Below are 25,368 nucleotides of genomic sequence, written 5' to 3'. Positions count from 1 at the left end.
TTGTCATATCATGATAGAAATTAAATGGATTATAAATGTCTGGATTCAGAGGTATATTGTGAAAAGACAGTCTTCTAAGAGAGGTAGAACAGAAGGAAATGTAGCTTAAGTATGTTTCCAATGTCAGCTTCAGGGATTCTCCTTGACACAAGAAGCCTGTTCAGGGCAGCTCTACAGAAGGGGTCATTTGGTTTACCTAAGAGGACTGCCTGGAGGCAGAGGCCCAAGGGGCTGTTGTACACCACCTGCTGGGAGAATAATTAACTCCAGTCTCAAGTGCAGGTGATGCTTCAAGTAGCTGAGCTGTGAAGACTGAAAGGAAAGAAGGAAACCAATAACTGCAACTTATTATAGGGACTCGGGTTGAGTTTTAGATGCATGTTGTTTTTTTTTTTTTTTTGCTTTACATCTCAATTTCCTGACACATAGTAGACCCTCTCTAAATTAGAGAAGAAATAACTAACTGTAAGATTTATTCCTTGAAGGAACACTAGGGAAATGTCCAGAGAGGGGCATAGAAATGAGTGTCCCATTGGACTCAAGTCCCACCATCAGCCTTGATTTCTCAGAAAGGCTCTGGGCCCCAAAGGCAACAGCTAGACAGCGCTGGGGAGCTCTGAACGAGGCTTCATAAGGCATCTCCTTGTTCTCTTAGGCCAACCTCCAAGAGGTCCTACCACAAAAAAAGGGCAGAAATGACAGAGCAAAAGGGTCTGAAATAAAACCCAGCCTTCTGCTCTACCTCTCTCTGACTCCATTCATGCTGAGACTGAGAGCTGTGGAGAACGGGGAGCAGGCACTGGAGCTGCACAGGACACTGCACTCCTCCTGATTCTGCTTGAGTTGATTTGTTGCCCGCAGAAGACTATGACCCAGAAACTGTCCAGTAGTTGAGGCCCTTACAGGGGACAATGAGCAGAGACCCTAGAGAGCTCACACACTTGTGGGTACAAGAAGATGAAGACCTCTCTTCAGCATTATATTTTTATTGGGCCACAAAGACCCTTCTTAGACAGCTCTTGGGGAATAAGAAAGGGCTGCATGAAATCATCCTTTATTGGTCTCCTCTCAGGCCTACATGTGCTCCTCTACCATGAAGTCAAAGTATAAGAAACTCTGAGAGATGGAAATGATCCTTCCCTTGTCCTTCTCTTATCCACTATGGTACAATGACTTGAGCCACAGTGAAGTAGTCTGGGAGAATGAGGAATAGTTTAGGATATTTTAGCGGGAATCTTCATTTCTCCTAGTTTCAGCTAACCTCTTCCCATCATTCTGACTGTTAAAACCTCTCCAAGTTTTCACTGGAAAGGCTTCACATTTATTCTGAGGAGTTAAATCTAGCCCATGCAGAAGAAAGGGGTAGAATTAGATAAACTCTAAATGTTGTTGTCTAACTTAGGAGACTCTGACTTGCTGCAGTCACTCACACCAGACTGAGGAAGACTGAATGAAACTTTCGTAGACAATGGCAACCACAACGATGGTGTATGAGGCTCAGACTCTGACAGGAGAATTTGCTTCCTTTAATTTAGCGTTAGAAAACCTGGGCATATATAGCTTCTTAAAGTATTCCTCACAGACTGCGTCTCTCATGCCAAGAACCAGGTCATGAAGACCCCTCCCAGACAGCTCTGAGAGTCTTAGAGGAGGTTGCAAGAAGCAGTCCTTTCCCTTGACATCTCATGACTCTGCACTTCTTTGCCATTAAGCATGACTGCAAAGTAGACAGGAATCTCAAGGAACAAGGACATTATGAGGCACAGAATCCTGTTCTTTCTTTCTAGGCTTCTCTAGATGTCAGGGCTTGGGACAATGGGGAAAACGATCTGGGGAATTTGGAAGCACAATAAAAGACGCAATATGAAGCTTTATTCCTCCTAATTCTTCATCACGGAATTTGCTCCCAAACTGCAGCTATAAAAGCCCACCCCCAACTCTATGGTGTTAAACAGAGAGCACATCACGCAGTTCACTGATCTGCAACTTAAGGATATTCTCCCAGGAGCCATAATCTATAAAAAAATAAATAAACATCTCAGCCCTAAAGGTCACATTCAGAAGATCTGGTTATGCTGTTGTGAGGGAGAGACACTCAATATGCAACAGAAAGACCATATATCTCATAAAGTCTAGAGGTTAGGGTGAATGATCTCTAAATGTTCTTCCCCGGAGAAGGAGCTCATAATACTTGATTCTCAACTAAGATCCCAACACTAGTGCTGTGAAAAAACTTGCTGAGAATTTTGTAGAAACCTCAAGAATAAAGCATATAGCTCCTTCCTATGGAATGAAAGTGTCCCCTTTAAGAAAATGACACTAGGACTTTTGAATACTCATAGGTCAGAGTCCTGTCGACCTAAGAAGCAACATGAAGCTCCCTTTTCAAGGCTGAGTCTCGTATACTGAAGTATAAGTCATGAAGGCACCTCCTAGAAAGCTCTGAAGGGCTAAGAGACAACATGAAAGACATTTCAGCTTCAATTCTACCCTTCCGTACTTTGATTTGTGATATTAGGTCTGGGACTATGCAAACCTCATTGTTGCTTGGCTAGTCAGCCAACTCTGCCAATAAGAGGAGTGCTAGAGGGAGATAAGAAGACTGTAGGAAGGAGAAGGGACTTGTTCTTTTCCATTTGCATCATGTATGCTTGATGTTCCTGTGAGCATCACTCCAGCAACACTGGGAGGAGGAGGGCTAGGAGAAGTAGGGAGAGGAGAAGGGGGAGGAAGGGGGTAGGAGAAGGGGAGAAAGAACTAGAGGAGGGGAAAGAGGAGGAGGAAAAAGAGAAAACTTACGTAGAAAAGTTACAGACATTATTTTCTTTCCCCTAAATATTTCTGCATGTATTTCCTAAAAACAAGACAATTTCTTTCACAACAGGAGTTCAATTATCAAACTCAGGAAATTAACATTGATACAATTCTCTCTAATCTATTTACCTTATTCAAATATTGCCAATTATTCCATTAATGTTCTTTACGGCAAGTTGTTTTATTTGTTTTGGTTCCCCAGGATCCAATCCAAGATTCCACAGCATTTAGTAATCATGTCTCTAGTCTTCCTTAATCTAGAAGGTTTTCTCCATCCTGCTTCGTCTTTTATTATCTTGACATTTCTGAAGAGTACAGGCCATTTTGTAGAATGTCTGTCAATTTGGGTTTGTCTGCTGTTTCCTCATGGATTAGAACTGACACATAACACATTCTGGCAGAATTTCCTCAGAAGTGATGTTGTGTTCTTTTCAGTGCCTCATGTTAAGTAGACACATGATTTCTATTTGTTCTACTCTTGATGCTGTTAACTTTAATCACTTAATTAAAGAGATATCGACTAGCTTTCTTCACTATAAAGTTACTATTTTTCCCTTTGTAATTAGTAGGAACCTCGTAGAGAGATAGTTTGAGACCGCAAATATGCTCTTCTTCATCAAACTTCTACTCACTGGTGTTAGCATCCATTGATGATTCATGCCTAAAAATATTATTATGATGTTTGCTAAATGATGATTTGCCAAATGCTGGATCATTCCTTTTATAGTTATTAGTTGGCATTCTTTACTGTAAGAAAGAGCTTTTCCTTCTCCCCTATTTATTCCATTTTATTTATTTGTTTGTTTATAATAATATGGACTCATGGATTCTAATTTTATTCTATGGATTATATTCCATTATTACCATTATTCGTATTGATGCTCAAACTTTCCTATATTTTGTTCATGGGAGTCCTTTCAAGCTGGCTTCTTTGACTTTTGAGGTGACTCTATCATTCTTTGGGTACTTCTTTACTTTCTGATATGGCAAGATGTTCCAGGCTCATCTAGTACTTTACTGCCCCAGCCTTGGAAACAGCCGTTTCTCTGAGGAGCCCTGTTTTCTTTTCTTTTAATGAAGTATGGTATTTAGAATGCATGATCTGGGCACTGCTGTGTCATTACTGCTAGGCCCTCTCAGCAGACAGAGCTAGCACATACATGTAAGTATTCTCTCTCTCTCTCCCTCCCCCTCAGCTCACTACTAATCTGCAGTCACACAAGCAATCTATGAGAGTGTCGGTTTCTCCATGACCTCATAAACAGAAGCTGTTTTCATAAAAATCTGACTTTATAAGACAGTTTCCCGTGGTCTGTTCTAGTCATAAAGGCCAGACTCACACAGATCTGAGAAGGGGCAGTGCCCACTGTGCCTCTTAAAATGTATGCTGCATCCCAGCCTGGAGGCATAGGGTGATAGATGTCTCCAAAGGGCTCCCCCTAATATGGCAGTCTATGACTGAAGTTCTGCCTGCAACTCTCAGGAGAAGGCAGGCTAGGTATTTCCCAGTAGACTCTGTCCACCTGCCCCATTGTATATGGGAGACATAAGAAGGGTGAGCACAAATTACAGGAGGTACATGAAGCTCTGTCTCAAAGGCTGGTCCCTGATATTGGACTTTGGGTTATTAAGATTCTTGCTAATTCTAGAGTCCTCAGGGATGGCTCAGTGAAAAAAAATCTTGTCTATGCCTTTAAAGGCTGCATATAAAAACTTGCCACAAAGATAATTTAGAGTGGACAGAAATATTGGGGAGATGAGTATATGACATAAAGCAAAGCATTCTATTACTCCTCTTTGGCCTGCCCTTAATGCTAAGATTCTTGGCCAAAATAAAAAGTGACTGAAAGGAGAAATACGATAAAAGAGTTAGCATAGAACTCTATTCCACCTGATTCTGCCATAGCAAATGTGTTCGCCAAAGTATACATGTGAAAACCAATCCCAGGCTGTTTAATAGCATAAGACATAGGATATATCCATGGGTGCCCCATAGTTTGGATGAGGCCTTGCCAGAAGGCATGAGTGAAAAGACCCTGGTCTTGATGGTTAGACTCAACGAGTTCTGGGGATGGGTCTGTGAGGGGTGAGAATCAATGCTCTGTTGATAAATTGTGTGTGTGTGTGTGTGTGTGTGTGTGTGTGTGTGTGTGTGTGAGGAAGTTTAGCCCTGAGCTAACACCTGTTGTCAATCCTCCTCTTTTTTGCTGAGGAAGATTGGCCCTGGGCTAACGTCCGTGCCCATCTTCCTCTACTTTATGTGGGACACCTGCCACAGCATGGCTTGATAAGTGGTGCGTAGGTCTGCACCCGGGATCCAAACCTGTGAACCCTGGGTAGCCAGAAGCAGGGCGTGGGAACTTAACCACTCTGATAAATTTTTAATCAAGCCAAGAATGGAGGAAGAGTTAAGTAGGATGTGTTCTAAAGGCTTTTCATTGGAGAAGGAAGGTACAATTCTAGTTTCCAACTGCAGCTCCCATGCACAGCTACAAAGACTGAGGGTTTGCAGGGATCTTGACAACAGTCATGAAGTCACTTTTCTATTGAGTGGAGGTGGAGGGGAGATGCCCATACTAAGAGGACACTAGGAGTATTGGTGACACATCATTTAAGTACTTGTTAAAGGAAATGGAGAGAAACAGCATTAGGATTCCTCTCTAAGTCTGGTCTCTCAGAAAGGCTCTAGACTAAAATACCATCATGTACTTGGAGTTGTTAGTTTCAATCATCTTCATTTCTCATCCTCTATTTTGTACATGAATCTGTCTGACCTGAGAATACGGTGCCAAATGGAGGAAAGTACGAGGTTTCAGGACACTGAACATACCACTTATTTTGCGATATATTAACTAAAGCTTAGATAAAAGAAATCTGGGAAGCCCAGGAGATGTTAGTAGCCAAAGTACGAAGCTCTTCTTTTTGGTCTCATACCACCTGCTTCTAAAATCCTGTTTATAGAGCTTTACCCAGGTTGATTGAGGAACTGAAGCTCAAAAACTCAATTTAATATCCACCCCAACCTTTGGTTCAAGAGACAGAAAAGAGCATCACTATGACCTATAGAAGGCCAGGCCTTTGAATTAGTCTAATTTGGGTCAGAGAGGCCACAAGTAGGCATAAAATATTCTTTCTGGGCTTGACATCCCATACTGAGTTCTGGGACATGAAGACTTCTCCTTTAGGGACAATATGTGAAGCAAACCCACTTTTGTTCTATAATATCTCCATACAGATCTCTGCATAAAGTCAGACCCAGCTCATTTTTCAGAAAATTCTGGGAAATTAGGACATTGCATGATACAAAGCACTTTGCTCTTCCTCTTTGACATCCCTATGCCATTATGTCTTCTGGCCAAAATAGAACCGGTTGGAAAAATGGAGAAAATATTAGGAGCTCCATCACCTCGGATTCACAGTAGCTGTTTTAATCCCAATAACTAGGTATTAAAACCAGATAGTCATTGTCATTCTACTGTATCAAAAGAAAGAATAAAGATCTACCCTCAATTATGAAGGCCGAGCAAATCTTAAGAATTACGGAGGAATTTGCATGAAGCTCAAGATGCCACATCTCCTTTTGCTCTGGTATTTAAAAATTGTCCCTTATTACAAAGGCAGATTACAGTTTGCTGGGAATCTAGGGGAAATAATCATGAAGCAGTGTGACCTACTCCTCCTGTCTAGGTCTCCAGTTATTCAGTGACTACAGGTAAAATAAAGAAAGCTTGGAAACTGAGCTGTTTGGAGATGTAGAAATAAGGGACATTTTTTCTTACTCACTGTGAGTTTGCTCCTGATGTAATGACTTTTAAAGTCTCACCTAGGACAATATAGCCTGAAAAGGGAGGTTAAATTCACTATTCATGGCATTCTTACATGTCACGCCTTTCAGGAGATAAGAGGATGGTCAAATAACAGTGCAGTCTTGAATTCTACCGCTGATATTCTGCTCTCATATTAAAGGCCAAATATCTAAAACTCTGGAAAAGGGCCTGGCCCAATTTTCCATATTATAATGTAAAATCTAAATCTGTCTGGAGTTGGAATGATGTAAGTGACCCCTAAAGAGACAGTTGTGGTGCAAAATCCATTGACTCTGCATTGTCCAGAAGCACAGCTTCAATGACTCTGTAGGGAACTGTGGCCACATAGCGTTAGGCTTTCTAAGAGGAGCTTCCATTTGAGGGGGACACTAGAGAAGTAGGATCCGCAGAGTTTGCAATTCTACTGAACAGAAGGAGAGGCATGAAGTCCTTTCTCCGGGCTTGATGTCTCCTACTGACTCTGAGTTCCCTGGGCCTCTACCAGACAACTCTAGACAAATGAAGGGAAACTCATGAAGCCAAGATTCCTCTCTTCTTCTCATGCCTTCAAGAAATTCTCTTTTATGAATACAAACAGTGAGATTAACAGGAAATTTGGGCATGAGCAAGTTGTACAAGTAAAAGAGTCTGTATTTTTCTACCACTGTCCTACTGCACTCTAATGTGGAGGCAATGAAGCATGAAAAGTCAGACAAATGAGGCTGCACTGAATTTCTGTAGCTCACTCTCACTTTATGTGACTGCAAAGAAGATACAGGAGATTGGAGAAGGAACTCAAAAATAACTATTTGTTGGGGCTGGCCTGGTGGCGTCGCCGTTAAGATGGCATGCTCCACTTTGGTGGCCCCGGGTTTGCTGATTCAGATCCTGGGCACGGACCTATGCACCGCTCATCCAGCCACGCTGAGGCAGTGTCCCACATAGAGCAACTAGAAGGATGTACAACTATGACATACAACTATCTACTGAGGGCTTTGGGGAGAAAAAAGGAAAAAAAGGAAGAAGATTGGCAACAGACGTTAGCTCAGGACCAATCTTCCTCATAAATGAATGAATGAATGAATATTTGTTGTATAACCAAAATATCCGGAGCCCTGATTTGCCTGGGTGAATGGATGAGCCCTGACCTACACAATGAAAGGTCACATTCTTGCCAAATATACTCCCTACGCCCTCCACATCTGCTTCAATATTTCTCTAAAAGTCCCCCAGGGGCTCATCATATGAGCTCCAGAATCAGTGTAGCAGCCCCTTGTCTTTGCTTCTCAGGACCAGGCCTTCACCAGTGCCATAAAACACGCAACCCCTGCTGCTTCCAGATGCCCCTTACACACGATCCGCTGTGCTTCTTGCCACTCTGCATGAGTCCTTGTCTCCTCCATGGTGCAATGGTTGACCAGTTTATCCTGCCCAGGGATGCCCTCAATCCTTGTCAGGCAGAAATGCTTAGCAGTCCCTTTCAAGGTAGGGAAAATTCACTCTCACCTCCACACCTTATGCTCTTTTGGGGAAAGAGAGAGCTCTTTCCCTCTATGTAAAGCTCTTTTAGTGAGGTGAGAACAATTCTGTCTTCTTTTAAAAGAGTTGTCAAGGCAGGACTACTTGGGCCCCAGTGTGTGGAAGTGTTGAGGAGTATGGATCTTTCAGTTTCCACAAAGAGCACAATATACCTGACACCCCCCAGTGTAACTGGGTGAAGACTGATTCAAGGACCAGTGCCACATTCTACATAAAAACATTGTTTTCATCCATTCTCCTTTTTTTGTTCTCTGTTTTTGGTTATATATCTCTCTGCCATAAATACAGTTGTAAAATAGAAGGATATTGTGAGAGATGAAGAGATTGCATGAAATGAGAACTCCAAAATTTAACTTTGGGCACCTTGCAATTCAGTGGATGAGGTTAAAAAATTATCTGGCAAGACCAAGAAAGGTTAGGAGAAAGGATATGAAATTCCATTTCTTCAACTTCAATGTCAGACCATTGTGCCCTTAACATCCTGTGTGAGGTCTCTCCCAGGAACAAAGGAAGAGATTAATATTCATTCTATCTTCAGGTTCAGATGATACAAGGGCTGGCTATTATGACCTACAAAAATCAACCACCAGCTTAGTTTATTCAGGGTCATAAAGATCAATCCTGTGCATAAAATGTATATCTCAGGGCTTGAAGATCAAGTGTGACTGAATAAGTAAAACCATTCTTGTCTCCTCATTTGTATATTACCTATAAGTACGTAGCTTCTCAAATGCTCTTTGGGCCAGTGTTAACATCTTACAGGTCTTCAAAGTAATTAATTAATTAAAATCATTGATGTGTACATTTTGCATTTGCCTGAGGGTTGTGATTTTACCATTTCTAAAATTATACTTCAACAAGAGTTAAGAGTTTTACAGATTTATTCGAGAGATGGATTGGGTTTTTGTTAAGGATTGAGAAATTTATTAGAAAGAGAAATGGATGCTGAGAAAAGAGAAGGAATTTGGACTTAGGGTAGAAAAAAAGAGGTTTAAAAGAGTTAAAATGAGGGATGTTGCTTTCCTGAAATTTAACTGCCTCTCTCCGGGTTTGACCCTGCCTTTCTTCTATCATCCCCATTCAGAATCAAACCCATTTGGCCCAGAGTGGTAGTCTCCAACCCCTTCAGGAAAGACCGCTGAGCTTGTAGCGGGAGCTAGAGCAAGGGATACATTAAGTAAGAGTGCCCTGGGAGGAGGCAGCCGGCAGAGGCAAGAGAGTTCAAAGATTTCCTTGCAAAGTTTGTTGTTCTTGGCAGAGGGGAAAAACACCCCACAAAACTCAAATTCCTTCATTGTGCATTTTCCTAACATGGAGGTGTTAGCAGCTTCCAGGCTCCCAATTTTAGACTTCAGATCAACTATAAGAAGCAAATTGAATAGCAATAAAATATAAATGCAGAATGTAAATATTTAAAGAAAGTGGGCTCATAAATACATGAAACAGCCCATGCAATCTGTAAGCTCCACTTTCAGACAACTCTTTCTCCTTTCAGTCCCTCTGCACCTGGCATGTCTGTCAGAGGAAAATAAGTACTCAGGCATTTGAGGGACCTAAGGAATAATTTGAGGGTCTTGAAGTGGAAGGTATTAGGGAAATTTTCAAAAACTTGGAGGCTGGAAAGAAAAGATTGGGGCTTTAAAGTCTTTAACAAGAAAGGTTCCAATATGGAGGAGGGGATAAAATAATAGAACAGCTGGAACTCACAGAGATCCTTCTGCATGCTAGGCATATGCTAAGGTTCTTACAAACATAATTCATTTAAATCTCCATTTAGTAGGCAAAGGCAAGTTTTACTCCAGCTTCATAGATGAGACAATGAGTCTGAGAGAAGATATGGTTACAAGGTCTCATGATTAGAAGGTGACAGAATCAGGATTGCACCCCAGGAAGAAGCCGAACTAGCTGTGGAAGAGAATATGATTTGGAATGTTTGGGAGACTCAGAGTAAAGGAAGGCCATTCTTGTTGGCAATGGACTTCTCAAGACTTGGGGATTTTCTGAGTCAAAGTCATGGTGTTCTTTCAGCCAAGTTCCTTCCACTGCAGTTGCACAGCTCAGTGAAGATTTGCCCAACGCACTGATTGATCGTTAATGCCTAACTCTCTAGAGCACTAGGCCTGGGGAGGGAGGGAGGAGAGACCCCTGAAAGTTGGGCCCTTAAAACTCCTTCAAGTTTTCCCATACTTTCCCAGAACCAGAGCCTGAGGTCTTTCCTCACTACAGAAGGTAAAAACAAAACCTCAACAGAGCGACCCTCAAAATGAAAGTTAGTTATGTACTGAGACATGATCTTTGATACCTGCGTCTGCCTCAGCCCCAACATCCAGCCCCAACATCCAATCCACCAGCAACTCCTCGCAGTGCCACCTCTAAAACGCATTCATTTGAAACAGTCCGATTTTCTCCGTATCCACTGCCACCACCCTAATCTAACCACTCTCATCTCTAGTCTAGATGACCACAGCACCCTAACTACATCCACTTTTGACTACCACCAATTCATTTCCCACATGCTTTGAACTAGATTTAAACTCTTCAATGACTCTGCATGGCCTTTAAGAAAAACTCCAATATGCCCGACAGTGGGCTGCAAGGTGCCGTGTAATTTGGTTCCTGCCCACCTTCCCAACTTCCCCTCATGTCACTTTCCCCCACGCTCACCACATACAGTTGTACTGACTTTCAAAAATATTTCTCATTCCTGGCCTTTTCTCTCCTCAGAGCTCATCTTTCCATCTGAAACTCTCTTTTCTTAGCTCTTACATCACTGGTATAACCCATACTTCATTTCTCAGTTTAAATGTCACCCCCACCGCGAGTCATTCCCACTCTCCCCACCTCCAGTCCTTATCTTCCTCTTCATCATTCATTGCTTCATAGCACTTGTGAAAATTTGCTCTTATTTTAGGGGTTTGTTTTCTTGTTCTTTGACTGCTCCATCCACTAGACTCTAAACTCCCTCAGGACAGGAACTATGTCTCTTTTGTTCACTGTGAGATGCATGTGCTTATTACACTGCCTGGACCATGTTCTCGACTCTTCATACTGCATGGAATGAGACATTTTGAGTTCCTAAGCACTGTAAAAATTATGAAAATTATGGTGTCTCCCCTAGATAACTAAAAGTGAAAACTATACTAAAACTGAAACTTGCATGTATACTGAAATTAAACTAGCTTATTTGTAGATTTTCTGACTGCAAAATTTTGGGAAAGCTCATTGAAATGGAACCTTTCTCATTTCTTTGGTGTCCCTGATTTGCTGGTAACCTGAGCCCATGTGTTGTCTGCCATGGCGTGATATACAACTGCTCAGGACCTGAAAGGGAAAAACTGTTTCTTGTTTCCACATCAGAGCAAAGGTTTGTATTATCACGTAAATCTTACTTAACAGGGGCCGGCCCGGTGGCATAGTGGTTAACTTCATGCACTCCACTTCAGTGGCCCTGTGGTTCACAGGTTCGAATCCCCAGCGCGGACCTAAGCACCGCTCATCAAGCTATGCTATGGTGGCGTCCCACATACAAAGTGGAGGAAGATGGGCACAGATGTTAGCTCAGGACTAATCTTCCTCAGTGAAAAGAGGAAGACTGGCAATGGATGTTAGCTTAGGGCCAATCTTCCTCAACAACAACAAAAAATCTTAATAAATGTGTAATGGAGCAGTGGTCACTGTTAGCATAACACTTCTTTTTCTACCGTAAGAACAACTAATCTTTTGGCCTCTCTTTATGCTTTCTCATCCCATTCAGCCTGTTAGCTCTTCAGCTATCAATAAACTCTAGTCCTGCAAATAAGTTAACAGAAGGGAAATATGGAGGAAAGAAGTTGTGTGTTTATGCGTGTTGGGAAGGGGAGGCAGATTCTTTTAACAAACATGTAAGTGGCACATAATGTGCACAGGTACCATGGTACAAGCTTTAAACAAAAATTGAGTAACATGCCATGTTGTTCCACATCTTAGCACCTGCATACATTTCCTTCCTTTTGTCTAATACCGCCTGCCCCCATACCCCCCCCCCACAATGCCTCCAGCGATATCTTCCCCGGGCTCCCAAACTCAGTTATATCCTCCCCTTATACGCTATCAGAGCTTCCTGTAGTTCTCAGTGTAATTTATTCTAAGTAATTATGTAGCCTCTCTTTGCTTTTGGATGATAAACTCCATGAAGAGAGTGCTCATGTTATCTTATTCGCAGCTAGAGCCCTGGTAGCTACTACAGTATATGGTAGCAGCTAGCGATAAATATTTGTTAGATTAATGAATCAATAAATGAATAAACAGTATATCCCTGACCTCAAAGTGTTTACAATCAAACAGGAGAGAAAGACAAAGAAAAAAATATTTATCATTCAACATGATGAGTGACAAGGGACAATGCAAACCTGTTTTAATGCTAATTCTGGTATCAGTGAAGACTCTCTAAAGGTGGTGATGGATAAATCTTGAAGGTTGAAAAGTTGGGGCAGGGAATGGATTTCCAGAGGAAACAGGGTGAGCAAAGGCAAAAGTTTCCATCTGCTGTGCCAAGAGCCATCCATCAGATGGTTGGCCATAGGAGTGTAGAGTTCATGGGAAAGGTCTCTTTCTAATATCCTTTCTCACTGATACTATTGATAAAGAACATGCACTGAGGTCAGAATGATATCCTTATTCTTAGTGAACTTGAGAAGATCCTGACTGTTTACATTTAATGTTCTCTGTAAATATACAATATATTAATAGTATCTTATAGAGTAGACAGGGAATAAACAACAGTCACTTCTAAGCTCCTCCCTTTTTGGGGGCAAATTCACACGTTGGCCTATCTCTGAGATAAACATCTCCAGAAATCCTCATAGTCTGCTGAAAGCTGGTCTGCAGTCATAACAACAAGTTTTTAGAATAACCCTGAGTGATCTGAGTGTTTTGGAAACAGCCAGAAAAATGTGCTATGCATAACCATAGTTATTATCAATTATATTAATAATGATATTAGCTAATATTATTTATCATTTATGACATACCAAATACTTGTTAACTCTTTGCACCGTGAACTTTGATCCTCAAAACAACCCAATGAAGTAGGGACTGCTCTTATGTCGTACAGATGAAGAAACTGAGGCACAGAGAAATTAAGCAGCTTGCCCAAGGTCACTCAGAAAACAAATGGTGAAGCATGAACTCAATGTAGGCAGTCTGTCTCCAGAGCCCACACTTTGCAGCTTCCTCCCATTATGCTGTGGTTTCTCCTGAAAATTTAATGCTGCTTTTGGAGTCAATATACACACCCTGTACTTTGTCACACATCTCATAGAATTCAGAAGTCAAAGTCGGAAAGGCCCCAGGAGAGGAAGATAGTCTGGTCACTGTTAGTACTTCTGGAGAAGACGCTCTTAGAACAACATCAGTATTTCCCAAAGAACACCACGCATACCACTGGTGATATGCTAGATGACTTTGAATATGCATGGACAAGCATTTCCATTTTAACAGCTTTGTATATTTAAAATATGTTTTAGATAGACATTATACTAACGTGCATGTATGCTAATAAGATAATTATTGTAATTATCTTTTTAATTTTGAGAAATATCAAAAATATATAACTAGACAAATAATATTATAATAATAACTTATATGGCCATGCTTCAAAGTAGAAGTTGTTGATCTTTTACTTATTTACTGGTTTATTCATTCAACAAATATTTATTGAGCACCTAATATGGGTCAGTACTATTAACAAATAAACAAACAAAAATCCCTGCCCTTTCATAGTTTACATTCTAGAGGGGAGAAACTGATAAAAAATCTTAAAGTGCAAATAAATAATATAATATATTAGAAGATGATAAATAGTATGGAAAAATAAAGCATCGTAAGAGAGTGAATGGCAATGGAGAGAAGGAATGAAATTATAAAATTAAAAATCATTACAAATAAAGTTGAAACATCTGTTTTACTAAAAATATACGTACAATTTTGCTTTAAGTTCCTTTCTCTGGGGCTACTCTCTTTGCCATGCCTATTTTTATTTATGTTCTGCTGAAGCCAGAGACGAATTTCATTTTAAAGTAAATAACCAATAATTAAAGTAAATAAAAATAAATAATAATTAAATATCTAAAGAAAACTATTATTAAATAATGATAACAATGCTGCATGGATATGACAAAAAAACGGGAGAGTAGCATTTGGATGGCTAAATTGGGGAATTGTTCAAATAGGGAACACCAGACACTTTTCTCTCCCCCAATTGATTCTGCTTGCATTGATGGGAGGAGAGAAAACTAGAATCACTCCCGCCAACCAAGTCAGCTCTTGGTGCTAAAGATGAAACGCTTCTTCACAAGGCCAGCGGGGAGGATTCTGTCACCTAAACACATCTGAGCTTCTACAACCTGCAGCTTTCTTCTCTGCTCACTTACATACCACCTCTGTGGAGACAGCAGAAGAGGAAATATGGAGAATACAAAAAGAAGCGAGATCAACACACCCATTCCTTTATGTCACACAACTGCATTTAGGGGACACTGCTGTGGAAGTGTGTGTGGACTGTGTGATTGTTCAGGGAGGCAGGGGCCACTGTCTGTGCAGAGCAGGATGCAGGCTCTCCCTTGGAGAGGACCCCGAAGCAATGCCAAGGCTGAGGATGAGCTGCGACCCTTTCCCTGACCACCTAATTACCTTCAAGTCAGTTTTGTTGGAGTCAGGCCCGGCATCAAGGGTGAGCCTATGTGGGAAAAAGTCCTCTCACATTTTCATATTAATTACTTAAGAATGAGTAACAAATAATTACAGGTAACATTTATGGAACACTTACTATGTGCTAGACATCGTTCTAATGTTCTACATACATCATTCTATTTAATTCTCACAATGACTCTCTGAGTTTCTATGATTATTTCCAAAAACATAGGTTCAGGGAAGTTAATTATATGTCCCAAATCATGTCTATAGTAAATACCGGCCCCAGAAATTGACCTCAGGCTGTCTGACTCTGAAACTTGTCCTAATCGCATTTGAACCTATAAACCTTAACCTTATGGGTTAAGAACAGAGTATCTCCATTCCACAGAGGAGTGGCAGGAAACTGAAGTGGTTAGGAGAGCAAACGCTAGTGTGAGAAGAGTCAGAGGTTCAATTCTGGCCCTACCATTTGCTAGCTGTGTGAATTGGAGAAATTTATCTGACTCCTTTAAGACTTAGAATATCTTCAACTGTCTCATTTTAGAGAACTTTTAGTTTCTCAGGGCCTCCATGTCTTTGCCATCATCATCTTCATCCCAATTATTAGGTACTGTTTTCTCGCCTTAATTTTTTCCCTTTTCGGAAATTGCCATGCAATTCCCTTAATCCCTTGGATTAAGAAGCGGCTACAATGTACTACTACTACTACTATTAGTAATAATAGTAAACGTTTACTGTATGCGTACTACACGCCAAGGGCTTTTAGTGCATTATCTCATTCAGTCTTTACAACTATTGCATGAGATAAATACCAGTGTCATCTATAATTTATAGTAGAGAGACAGAATTTACCTAGAACTCAAGACTGCTGATTTCACTTCCTTTTTTCCTACTTACCACTGGCTGGGAACTCCAAGAGCATCCATGAAAATGGCATGGAATTTCCTGCAGGCAACTGAACGCTTCAGGAGTTTGACACTAAAGACTTTTGGAACTATCCACCAACTGGCGCTACAGACAACTGTGGTTGCTCAAGGAATTTCTGCTTCCTCAGTTCCAACTTCCTTTTCCACAGGGGAGTGCCAAATACCTCTGGGTCCTCTTCAGAGCTGGAAAAACAGTGAAACCAAGTGACTCACCTGAGAAGAACAAGCAGAGAGTAGTGCCAAGAAATCAAACAGACTTATTTTATTGCACTGTCCAGCCACTCACTTTGCTTTTTGACAACCTTGAGTGGCACTGAGTTCAAGATGCTACAAAGGACAAACATAATTGGCGTCATAATAATCTCCTATTACACAACATGATTTTCTCCATATTTGCTATTATTTTTCTGATTGAAAATTTAATACATTTTCTCGGAAGACTATAGAAAATGCAAAAAATAGCTAAGCTATTTATATGTTTCAGTCTAGATTTCGATTAAACTTAATCTCTTCCCACGCCTATACACCCTTGCCCCATTTTTCAAGACCCAGAATCCGGGGTAGGAGAGACCAACAGCGTCACAGAGGGCAGCAGCACAAATTCACTGCCCTCCAGACCCCACAGCTTGTTTCCTCCACCTCCCCTCCCCCTCAGTCTGGTAGCCTACCATTGGTCATTACCATGACAACCAGCAGCTGCCGGGGCAGGCGGCCTCTACCGCAGCAGGGGTGGGGCCGTGGGGGAGGGGGCGGGAGAGGAGGAGCCAGAGGAGGTGTCTGCTGCAAGTTCCTGGCTGTTTCTGAGCTCACCCCATCCTCCGAGAGGGAGGCGGCCAAGTGGTGATGCTGCTGCTTCTGCCGCCTCGACTGCTGATACTCTAGTGGAGCTGGAAGGGTGGTTCCTATTCGCACCATCGCCAACCAGAGAAGGAGGGAAAAAAAATTCCCAGCAGCCGCTGCTGATGTTGGGTTCGGAGGCTGCATCCGACTCGGTCACAAGGAAAATGGATTCAGTTGGCATCTCTCTCTCCTTTCAGCCGCTTCTCCGGGTCTCAGCATGGTGAGTAGGAGACAGCGGGTCTATCTTCTTGGCTTAGCTGGCTATTAAATGACCTGTGTATACATTTGTGGCCTGCACTTGAACAATGACTCCAGGACAGAAAGATGTGGAGACAGAGATGGGGATGGAGGGAGAGGAAGGTTGCCAGGGAGAGAAGTAAGAAGGCATCCGCTTGTGTAAAAAAAAAAAAAAAAAAAAAAATTGGTGTTCTGATTTTATCTTGAACTGGCTCAGAATGCAGACTGAGCCACTTGGTTTCCTTACAAGCTTAGCAACAGAATTGGGTAGAAAAAGAGCTAAGAAATGGGTGTTGTTGAAAGGAATCATTTCATTTGCAGCTCTCACATATGGGGTTGTGCCTTCCTCAAAAACACAATTGGTGCCTTATAAGCTTCCCGGCCTAATTATAAGGTGGTTTTGCTTATTTCCTTCATTGCTAAGAAAAGGTGGCCCCAGAATTTAGCATTCTATTTCATATCCTAATGTACTCTTGTTAAGAAACCATTTGCCGGATACAGAGTTTCATTTTTAGTACATAGATTTGATTGTGAACATATAAATGTATACCCTATGGATATGCATATCATATAGACACATGTTACTTAGCATTTATAATGCATTTATGAAACATATTTATATGCAGAATGTGCTTTGCAGTCATTTTTATGGGTTATAAATGCCCTTGCATGCTTGGAGGTAATGGCATATTTTTGAAACCGTGCTTCTGGTTTGTATTATTATTCATTGGCTTCATTTGGATTAATGTGAGATTTTTTTTCTTATTATTGTCCCTTAGTTTCCTTGTGACCAATTAGGACAGGTGCCTGTCATTTAATCTGTATCATAGCCCTAGATGCGAATTCATAGCCTGCCCCTTTTCTTTATTTTTGGTTGGGTGTGTGGAGGGTGATTTGAGAGCCCTGAATTTACAATGATGGGAAAGGGTGGTGGCTTGTGGTATTATGTCCAGTATTTTGCCAAATGAGTGTTGAAACACATCAGTTTTCTTGAAATTCTACCCCAACCCTTTCATGTTTGTGCCTTGTGTCCCAGGAAGCACAGACGAGCTGGAAGGTGAAATGCATTCATTTTATTTAATAGTGCTGCTATTTGCTGTTCATTCCTTCAGTATCCAGGCACCATTTTACAGTTCTCACAAATGTTGTATTAGGGGTCTACTTCTTTAGGTGGTTAAGTAGGAAAGTGGGATTGTTTTGAAAATCTAGGTGTTCCCAAGTACCCTAGCCATTTCCAAATTAGCCTGCTTATGAAATGAAATGAAACAAGAGAGTGAGCAAAGCTTAGCACAAGAATGTGTGGCTTGTAGCTGAAATGGGGGGCTATTGTAGTTTACAAATGCTTTCTGGGTCTGCTTGACCTTTTATTATCTCAAGGCTTTCAGGCAGCTCCGGAGACTAAAGATGCCTGAGATGAGTAGGGTACAGGGCTCCGTTACCACCCAGGGTAATGGATTTCACTGAATTAAAGCCAGAAAAATCCGTGCAGGTAAAAGTGTGTTAATAATATTATATTCATCATACGCACTAGTATTATCTATCATTTCTATAACAATATCATTGTCAGTGCAAACAATTTTTACCATGTAAAATAACAGTATTTTTTGTTTTAGTCTTGCATTTTATTTTACACATTGCCCCCCTTCATTTAAAATTTTTGCGTGTATTTGAATCAAATTTATAGTTTAATTTCTCTGAGAATAAATGTCCTGTTTAGTTTATATATGGGGAGGCTTTTCAGCGACTTAATGGGAAGAATGGATTTAATATGCTCAAGGCATGTCATATATTATATAGATTCACAACTCTGTAAAGTCATGCTACCATGTGCCTAATTATAACAACTACATAAAGTAGAGCAAGAAAAGAGTTACTGGGCTTGTATGCCATATCAAAATTTTTATAATACACTGCATCTTAAATCTTTTAATGTTAACTTTTGACTTCCAAAAATTAAAATTTCAGATCCATCTACAGTAAGCTTTAAAAAATTAAGACACATTGTAGTTGACCCTGTTTCATGCAATGAAAACAGATATCTTGGGGCTTTGTATTATTTCCTTTGTGTTGAGTTTTCATTGGGATGTGGTTTTATAGATGAAGTTGATACAGTTTGAGCAGAGGCAAATCACTGTAGGCCATGGGCATAGAACTATCAGTAGCATGTTTCAGCTATGTAGTTAGACCCTGATGGGAATACAGGTCTAGTTTTTGATCCCACAACTTGAGACAATTATATGGCCTGTGCTGAGGGGCCACAGAAAAGTGAAGTATGTTTACAGGACTACAGATTGAACTCTCTAAGAAAAGATAAGGAAACTAGGATTATTTCATTTGGAGAAGAGAAAACCGAGAGATGACAATCATTTGCTTCAGAAGAGCTGAGGGCATTGCTTATTGCTATTTGTTGGAACCTAAAATATGGTCAGTAGACTTCAACTTCATTAGGAAGAATGAAGATTAGAAACAAAATGTGGAACTTCCTGATAGCAAATTTGAGTTGTGAACTGGGTAACCAGACAAGGCAGTGCATTCCTCTTTCATCAAAACTTCCAAAAGTATGACCTAGACATGCATTTATTTGGGATGGACTAGATTTCTTTCTCAAAAACTTTTCTTGTTTTTTCTAGAGTAAATTGTCCATGTAAGAGTGTGATTTAGTTGTTTAACATCAGGTACTTCTAAACCTATAACAGTAAGACTCCATTTTGTAATGGGCTTCTAAATTACAGAATCTGGATATTTTTAAAGAAATCAATTGACCGTCTGCTTGGAGAAATTTATATGTCATCTTGTCAGGATGCAGGAAACTGAACACTGGCCTCTTCATAAGAGTCCTTTCTCAGCAACTTCATGGCATGTGATGCCTAATAGCCATATTAAAATTATTCCTTTTGGTATGACTAATTTTGGAAGATAAAATGGGGTTTAGTGGGGTCTAGATGCAAAATAATTCAAGAGCCATCAAGGTGATATCAGAAAAAACCAAGTGTCTGAAAGATACATACAAGATATTATTTAAATCTGCCGTTTAACAACAAACATTTTATTAATTACCTTTTTCTCGAACACTAACTTGAAGATGTTGTTCTTGTTGGAATATTAAATATTTGGACCTGTATTTACACTTTAGTAAAACTTGTTTAATTGGAGTAAAACACACATTGTCTAATTTCTCACTTTGTGATAGGATGTTTCTTATCTCTTCAAGTGACTTCAGAAAATATTTCAATTTTATGTACATGCTTCATCCATCAGGGTGACTTAGAAAATATCTGGAGAGTCAAAACTGTTTTCTACATTTCTCATAGGTTCATAAAACGATTAATGCTTTGCTTTCCATGGTTGGAACCTAAAAGAAAACCAGATTTGTCATGGAAGTTTTGACATAAATAACTCAACAGTTGGTTTTCACTGAAATAAATAAACTAGATTTATACTTGGGTTACTCTGAGAGGTCATTTGCAATTCCCCCTGTTTGCACATCCCAACTATATTATTTTACCAAGTGAAAACGTGTTTTCAAATAAGATGAATTAATCGATTGAAAAATAACTATTTGTAGAGCTCTTATATGACTAGCACAATTTGCATATGCAAGCGACATAGAATTTCCTTGGGGGATGTAAAGTATACACACGTGAGATAGTAATGATGGAAACAATATAGTTGTAATTTGTACTATCGTTACACCTTATATTAATATAATCTTTTGTAGTTCTCAAAGTCATTTTACATTCTTTACTTTTCATCTTATATTCCTCAAATTTCTATCATGCCAGTAAAGCTAGTGTCATCATAATTATTTTAAATATGTGGAAACAGGCTTAGAGAGGTTAGACTTATCCAAGTTTAGGTTTGGTAAATGATCTAACCAGGCCTGGATTCTGAATCTCATGAGCCCAAATCTGCTGTATTGGAAAATTTAACAAATTATCTCACTGATTTGAATTTTAAAATATCACGTACAGTAAATCTGCGTTAAATGTGGCTCATTTTTATTTGAATTTTTGGATATTTCAGATGCCATGATTTGCTTTTTGGTCATATTGAATTGCCAGATAGAGTAAGTGTATGCTTAGGGTATCAGGCAAAAAAAAAAATGGTGCACACAAAAATTAGTTTGGAGAAAATCTGGGATTCTTGCTATTTCAGAAAAGCATAGAAGCATTTGTTTGGGGAAAAATCAGGACTTTCTTGGACTGATGTGCACTTATTTTATGGCTAAGTATTGTTTTTTATTTTTAATGACATGCAGGTTGGGAGGTAACATAATTTTTTTCTGTGCTTAGGACCAAATTAAGATTCCTATAGGTCCTGGACCTTGAAAAAAGTTAGCCGTACCTCCTACCTTAATGTCCTAAGCATCTCTCCACCTACATGTTCTTAAAAATGAAAATGATATTAAATCATAAATAAGTGTACATAAGTTCAACATTTTTATGATATTTTCCCTGGACAAATATTCTTACACTTTTCTGAACTATCAAAAATCAAATACTTTTCTTCAAAATATTCTAATTTGAGGGTGTCTCCTCTTCTTTGCTGATGCCCTAGGCACATACTTTGTCTGACTCTCATAATTCAGTGCTGGCCAAAGAGCAAATCATGCCATCTGAACTGTCATTCCACATTTGGGAAGTATCCTTTATAATTAGTTATCTTGCAGTACAAGTGAGATCTGTCACACTAAAGACATTCTGCTTTAAATCAATATTCACCAATGCAATTAAATTTTATATTTTAAAGGTTTTTTCACTTTTGAAAAATACATCCTCATTGTGAGAAAAAGAAAAAAGATAGTACAGAAATGTATACAAAGAAAATCACCCATAAGCCTATCATCAAGAAATAATTACTCTTAGCATTTTGGAATATTTTCTTCTAGATTTTTTTCTGTATGCCAATATAAACACACTCTGACACACAGTTTCTTAAATGGGACCATACTTTAAGCATTGTGTTGTGCTTCTTTTTCTTTATATAAGGTAGCCATTTTTCCATGTCAATGAAATATGTCTCTCCAAAAATTTTAATCTCTGTGTGCATTTTTCTTGGTGATTCAAGTTGTTTTTCCCCCATTTGAGGGGCTTTACACTTTGCTTTTAAATATTTCTCATGATACAGGTAGATTCTGCTTGATTTACAGCAGCTGTGAGTCAAGCGTTATTTTCAGGAAATATGAGATCTGTTACCCTGACCTGCCACTGCCTCTCACAATGGGTATTGAATTAACCTCGGTCATCTCTTGTCTCCTGATAATGAATGAGCTTTAAGCCCAAGTCAGTGAAATTCCTATTTGAATCCCTAGGAATTTCACCTGCTGCATGCATAAGGAGCAATTAAAAAACAAATACAAATCTCTTTCAGATTCTGTTATTTTTCCTTGGTGTGGTAGTGGCATCTTGCAGTCTTAACCTCTGTGACCAACTCAAATCCTTTTTTTTTTCCTTTGATGAGGAAGACTTTCGCTGAGCTAACATCTGTGCCAATCTTCCTCTATTTGGTATGTGGGACACCGCCACAGCATGGCTTAATGTGCAGTGTGTAGGTCTGTGCCCGGGATCCGAACCTGCAAACCCTGGGCTGCTGAAGCGGAGTGTGCAAACTTAACCACTATGCCACCAGGTCGGCCCCTCAAATCCTTTTTGAAAACATTTTTAAACAACATGACTTCTCAGACTGAACTAAGATATATTTTTGGCATCTGTATATTCCTTAAACCTGTATATAGTTTTAAAATGAAACCCTAGTCATCTGACTCTTCCTTTTTTTAAAATATAAAGGTTGGATTCTTCTTATACTTTAAGTTTGAGCTTTAAATATAACTCCTTGGAGAGGTTTCCTTAAGTATATCCCCACTGTTACCCTCTGTACCCTGTGTGTTTCTTCATAGCATTTATCATAAAGTTGAGTTATAGAGCTATTTATTTGCTTACTTGATTTTCCCTACCCTTCACTAGATTGTAAACTCTATGAGAGGAGAAAAGTGAACTGTTAATTAATAACGAATGCCTTGGCACAACATATGTGCTCCATAAATACTGGGTGACTGAATGAATGAACGAACGAATGGTCCCCGGAAGGACCTCTGGTCTAAGATTGTAGAAGAGCTTTCCATTAGTAGTTCTTCGGACTGTGATTCTCATCCTTTTATTTTGGCTGTAAAAACAAAATGGATTATATTCTTATAATGATATTCTCAGGATTTTAAGACTTTCATAAAAGAAGACCAAATTCTTAAAGGTAACAAATCACAACACTTAAAAATCCATCATTGGAGCTGGCCTGGTGGCGTAGCAGTTAAGTGCGTGCGCTCCACTTTGGCAGCCCGGGGTTCGCAGGTTCGGATCCCGGGCATGCACCAACACACCACTTGTTAAGCCATGCTGTGGTGGCGTCCCACATATGAAGTAGAGGAAGATGGGCACGGATGTTAGCCTAGGGCCAATCTTCCTCAGCAAAAAAAAGAGGAAGATTGGCATCAGATGTTAGCTCAGGGCTAATATTCCTCACAAAAAATAAATAAATAAATAAAATCCATCATTAAAAATTGTTCACTGTGTGCTATGACATAAATAAGAAAAGCTGTGAACATTTCTGTGGCTTCCTTTTATTCCCTTTAAAAAGTGAATTGCAAGTCAGGAATAGTGACACCATGAAAGGAATATCTTTGAATTCACTGTAATTTATTAAAACAAATTAGTAATTTAATTATTATTAGCATCAAATTACATGGTACACACTCATAGCTATCTTGCTAGTCTAGAAATCCATTCTTACTAAATACACTAATCATAAACAAAACATTCCTTCATATCTATATCCAAAAATTAAACTGAAACAGAAATGGAGGCAATAACCCTACTCAAAAGGTAAATTAAGGCAGCTTCTTGCTTTCATGAAAGTTTTGAAATCAAATATAAGAAGAGTGACTTGGAAGGGAGGGATATACATGGCAAATATAGCGAAATATCTTCAAACCATTGGGAACAGCCTTTCTGTAGGTGCCTAACCTGCTGATACACTGAAACTTGAGTGTGAGGAAAAAGTCTTTGTTCCCTTTCTTTGTTTGACGTCTAAATCAAGATCGTTTACTGCAATGCTTGAAACTCTGGAATCCAACTGCAGTTAAAATATACATAGAAAACGAAATCTGACTAAGTTTAGTTGACACTATGTGGTCAGAAAACAATTCATTGGTATTATTTTCAAGAAGGAAATTTTGCTGAGATCATTATGACTCTAAAAAAGCCTTATGAGCATGTGCTTATGAAAAGAGGGTGATATTTTCATCATGCCTTCTGTTCCAAACTGGAAATGTTCCCCTGGAAAATGCTACCCAGTATAACCACAATGAAAATGTAAACCAAGCAAATGTTTCTCACCCACATTCCTTATCTGGCTATTTCTTGTGCAGCATTTTGTGGAGAGAGGTACCTTCCAAAAACAAGCTGAGTCTTTACTCCATAGTCATTACTGATGCATATTTAAGGCCTGTACACTATTCATAGGTCAGATATACCTAATTTGAAGATATCTTCCTAAACAGAAATTGTTTTGTTAAATGCAAGAATACTGATGAAAACAACTAGACAGAATATTTTAAATGAGTACCATTCTGTAAAATCTAGGATATCGTGTCATTCTACCAACATGCCGTTAAAAGAATGGCAAGACAATCAACAATAGTTTTTTATGTAACAATAACGAATCTGGAGAGTTTATATTAAAAATCAACACTGAATTCACATGAGAATTCACAAGATGCTAATTCTGCTAATTGGCACTGACAAGACAGAGAGGGGGACTTAGGTGTTTTGAAGATATATATTATAGATCCCCAAATTGTTTTCTTATGAATTTTCTAGATAAATCAGATTATGAAACTGGGTACTCTGGAATTACTGGGGTTTCTCCATTGTCTGCTCCGTTCTTGTTGCCTAGACCCAGAGGAAGGAATTACTCCTGCTCCACTGGCTCAGTCTTTGTCTCCTGAGTCTCTCAAGGAGAAATTTAAGCAGTAGTTAATTAACCATCAAATGGATTTTGTATTTTAGAGACTATATGATTTTTTTGATGTATTAAGGAAAACATTTGAATTATGACTTTTACTTTGAAAGCACTTCGTTTAATAAAGGCATCTACAAAATTTAGAATTTATAGTATTTTGAGCCAGATGCCTAAAACATTAGCAATCGTTAAAAATAAACCCTAGCTTTTTAAAAATAAAGTAACAAGGAACCCCTTACCCCTAGTTAATTTTACTTAGAAGGGACATTTTCGCCATCTTCCTCTCTTCTTCGCTAGATTGTCCACATTGTAGGCTCCACAGGGTGCAGTGCTATGCTCTGCAACAAGAGAAAGGAAAATACCAGCCTGCAACAAGGGAAATGATTCTTCCACCATGGGGGCGACCTTCGAGTTTTTATCCTCTATAGATTTAAAAGAGCCCAGTCTCTAAATGCCTGCTCAAACATGCCCGATTCATCCTCATGCTCTTATCTGGACAGGTTTGACTACACGTATTGTCC

At 39.5% G+C, this 25,368-nt stretch overlaps 1 protein-coding gene across 2 annotated transcripts in view; it reads left to right on the top strand.

Annotated features, from left to right (window-relative positions):
• Window positions 1-16,568: 16,568 nt before the first annotated feature.
• JAKMIP2 (janus kinase and microtubule interacting protein 2) overlaps window positions 16,569-25,368 on the top strand; it is a 171,562-nt gene continuing 162,762 nt past the window's right edge. The window contains exon 1 of one of the 2 annotated variants that reach the window (XM_058543491.1): window positions 16,569-16,817. The gene's annotated coding sequence lies outside the window, so the exon portion shown is untranslated. The remainder of the gene's footprint in view (window positions 16,818-25,368) is intronic. The other variant, XM_058543498.1, reaches the window with a different exon arrangement.

The sequence above is a fragment of the Diceros bicornis genome, chromosome 1 (assembly GCF_020826845.1).
Source record: "Diceros bicornis minor isolate mBicDic1 chromosome 1, mDicBic1.mat.cur, whole genome shotgun sequence".
Taxonomy (NCBI): domain Eukaryota; kingdom Metazoa; phylum Chordata; class Mammalia; order Perissodactyla; family Rhinocerotidae; genus Diceros; species Diceros bicornis.
Note: the sequence above shows the minus strand (reverse complement) of the source record. Positions and strands in the feature narration are given on the sequence as shown.